The following is a 3,574-nucleotide window of genomic DNA, read 5'->3' as shown; positions in this document are numbered from 1 at the left end:
GAAAAAAGAAAAAAGAAAAAAAGAAAAAAAGAAAAAGAAAAGAAAAGAATCTAAAAGCCACAACGAAGACCTTGGCAATAATGGTACTGTCAAAAAGTACTTGGTCGTGATTACAGTATCTGATTTTTGGAAGTTGGGTGAGAAAACTTGATTAATGATTTCTTGCTTAAAAGTAACAACTTAAGACAGGAGAGGAGACTGATCTCAAGGGATCAAAGGGCCAAAACTAGGCTAAGCATAGGGAAAGGACTTGAGAAGATGCACCCGGAACAGGTAAGGGGCGATCATGTCAGCTTTGCCAGCGCAACTTGACAACAAGACAAACTCCCGTGTCCAACGCAGTCCTTCTTTCCCCAACGCCGCAGAACACAACCCGCTACGCGACCTCCGGGGGATGGCTGTCATGTGCGCCCCGAGTCTGCGTAAAATTCTACCTTCGACTTCTCCCAACCAACCCGGGCACCCCCGAGCTGTCTACATTGGGGCAATCTCCAGTGGAAACCTTCGTCTTCCCCGATTATCAGTCAAACCCGCAGCAGAGTGAAGCCTCGCTGCGCACTCCTCAGGTCTCTCAGACTCCTACCGGGGGCAGGGCACGGTCCCCACGCCCTCGGGTACCGACTCGCAGACCCAACAGGGAAGACACACATCCTCCAGGACCACCCAGGTACCGGACAGCTCAGGCCCGACGGCTATCCATGGGCCTGGTCCAAGCCCGCCAGGGGAATCCCGGGGTCCGTGCCAGCCCCAAGACAGGCCATAGGGACGTACCAGTACGGACTCCCCGACTTGACGGAGACGCCCTCCCCGCCCCCACCCGGCTCCCGAGGGGGAAGTGTAGAAGGGTTGGCCAGGCAAGCGCTGCATAGCATCGTTCTGCCCGCGTCCCGGCTATCTCCTCGGGGATCCAGAAGCTCCCGGGAATGCATCCCGGAGCTCTTCCCAGCCTCGGGTCATTGCTGCCACCGGGTACTGCTGTCTCTTTAAGAGGCCGCCGGCCGCCCCCTCCCGAGCCAGGTGGTGATGCCCGCGCGGGGAAGGTGGGCGCGCCCGCTGACAGCGTCCCAGGGTCCCCCTAGTCCTCCCCCGCCCGCTGTGCAGCCCAGGCGGGGAAGATGGGGGTGCGCGGGAGCGGCGCCTTTAAGGGGCGCAGCCTCCCCGAGGCTGGGTGGGGGCTGGGAGCCGCACGGGCCCTTTAAGGCCGGCAGCGGGCACGTCGGGCAGGGCTCCCGGCGGCCCGGCTGCGCCGCGGGCGGGGGCGGGGGCGGTGCGCCCGCCCGGGAACTCGCGACCCCCGACGGGACGCCCCGAGACGGCCACTGCCCGCAGCCGTGCCGACACTCACCGTGGCTCGCCGCGAGCGCCCGCGCCCGCACCCGCACTCGGATCCCGCGGCGGCGGCGGCGGCAAGTCCGGCGCGGGTAAACAGGCACCTCCGTCCCTGACCTACTTTCTGCCTTCCCTAAATGTCGCACCACTAACCTACTTTCCGACCAATCCGCTCCCCGCCGGCCCAGGCCCGGCCCCCCGCCCACCAATCGCTGTGCCCAACCCCCCTTCCCCGCCCACCAATGGAGGAGCCGCGGAGCCCGGATACCTGCCTCTTCCCGCTAGCCAATCAGAGCGAGCGAACGGAGTTGTCTTGGCGGACAACCCAAACCAATTCGCGTTCGGCTCCGCGTTAGGCTAGCCAATCGAGTGACCGGTAGGAAAGCCGCTGACCAATGGCAAGACGGCAGGGCTGGTTTACCTGCTACTTTCCTTTCACCAATCATTTGGCGCACAGAAGCACACGCCCCGAGGAGTGGACCAATTGGCGCGCTCTGTGGATTTCTTGCCCCAGCCCTCGGTTTTTCCCCTCAGGTCTAAAGCTCGCTAAGGCCACTGCGGTGCGGACTCTGCGAGCTCGCCGTTGTCCCCAGTTCCTCAGTTGCGTCCCTGGCTAGTGCCTGCCTCCCAGCTCTCTCTCCTCCTCCGTCCCCTGCCTGGCTCGCAGAACGCTGAGAAAACGCCGCATCTCCTCGCCGGTCCCTCTCCAGCTCCATCTAGGAAACCACATTTTAAGAACACAGAGTGACAGAACCTTCCTGAAACCCCTGGCTTGTCCTAGTCGGAACCACAGCGCTAATAGCTTACGTATTTAGAAGACTTTTCCTTCCGACGACTAACCGGATCTCGCGTTCTTTTTGTTTGTCTTGACCTCCAAGCGTCCCGTGGAGCTGTCATTCCCGTTCGAAAGAGAAAGTCTCCCGGGGGTGGTGGCGTAGCCTGTAATTCCAACCCTCGAGAAGCGGAGGCAGGGGGATAATCGCGAGTATTGCGAGTATTGAGCTAGCCCGGGCCATAGGGTGAGACCTGAGCAAGATTCTGTTACGTGTTACCGACGTGACCCTAGCTAAAGTACTTTGCAAAAGTATCGAAGGAGCAGGAAAGGAAAAAAGTTGCAAAGTTGTTTGTTTGGGTGGTTAGTTGTTCTGCTGTAGCCCTAGCGGTCCTGGAACGCTTTTATGTAGATCATCAGGCTTGGCTTCGAATCCAACTCACGGTGATCCACCTGCCTCTGCCTCCCGAGGCACCACCCGTGTGTGTGTGTGTGTGTGTGTGTGTGTGTGTGTGTGTGTGTGTGTGTGTGCTTGGAGATTTTTAAAAAGAAGAAAGATGGGGGGAGGAGAAGGAGGGGGAGGGGAGGGAGGGAGGGAGGGAGGGAGGGAGGGAGGGAGAGAGAGAGAGAGAGAGAGAGAGAGAGAGAGAGAGAGAGAGAGAGAGAGAGCCTTGTTTCTACCTTCAAACAACTGGGAAACCTTTTTAATGTTGAACTTCCTGATAGCAAGGCCCCTGCCTCCTTTTTGACCCATGTATGCTCCTTCCCCTTTAGTACCTGTTGGAGGGGCGTGGGTGGAGTGTTGGGGATGGGGCTAACACCCAGAAAGTGCTCTGCAAATGTGGTTTGGATCCATGAACAAATGGGATCAAATCACTTGACTCAGTTATGTGAAGTGGACCAGCTCATGTAACTATAGAATGAATTCTAGACAGGCAGGTTCCTGGGACACAAGACAGCATTTCAATGCTTGTAAAGCCATGACCCATGTCCAGCCCTTTGCAAGGCACACAGCCTTTGTCGAAATGTGAATTGGCTTCAAGACCAAAGATCCACGTCATGGGTAACTTCCCACTTCCCCTGAATTTCAAAGCAGATTTATTCTTTCTCTGCCCTGTTTTGTGAAGGGATCTCTCTGTGTAGATGGAACTTCAATACAGCATTAGAAAAGATATTACTTACAAGATGGAAATGTGGGCTGGATGCTGACCTAATTAAATGGACTAATAGCTAGCTAAGTACCAGTAACCTGAAGATGCTGCTGATGCATCCCACAACATCTCTCTGCTGTGTTGTGTGCCAGGCATATGCTAAAAGCTTTCCCTCCTTTTTACAATCCCTGTATCCTGACAACCACCCTGTGCAGAAAGCAGTTCTTACCCCATTCTACAGATAACGTGTCAGTCATGTTTTAAATGTGGTTTCCACTCTAAAGGCTCACATCAGGCCAGTTACCAAAAAAAAAAAAAAAAA

The 3,574-nt window shown here is 56.3% G+C and overlaps 1 protein-coding gene across 4 annotated transcripts in view; it reads right to left on the bottom strand.

Annotated features, from left to right (window-relative positions):
• The window catches only part of Arntl (aryl hydrocarbon receptor nuclear translocator like), a 100,397-nt gene extending 98,872 nt beyond the window's left edge, over positions 1-1,525 (bottom strand). For 2 of the 4 annotated variants that reach the window (XM_031387929.1, XM_031387930.1), the window contains exon 1: positions 1,346-1,525. The gene's annotated coding sequence lies outside the window, so the exon portion shown is untranslated. The remainder of the gene's footprint in view (positions 1-1,345) is intronic. The other 2 variants (XM_031387927.1, XM_031387925.1) reach the window with 2 other exon arrangements.
• Positions 1,526-3,574: the final 2,049 nt, after the last annotated feature.

Source organism: Mastomys coucha, unplaced genomic scaffold, assembly GCF_008632895.1.
Source record: "Mastomys coucha isolate ucsf_1 unplaced genomic scaffold, UCSF_Mcou_1 pScaffold21, whole genome shotgun sequence".
Lineage (NCBI taxonomy): Eukaryota > Metazoa > Chordata > Mammalia > Rodentia > Muridae > Mastomys > Mastomys coucha.
Note: the sequence above shows the minus strand (reverse complement) of the source record. Positions and strands in the feature narration are given on the sequence as shown.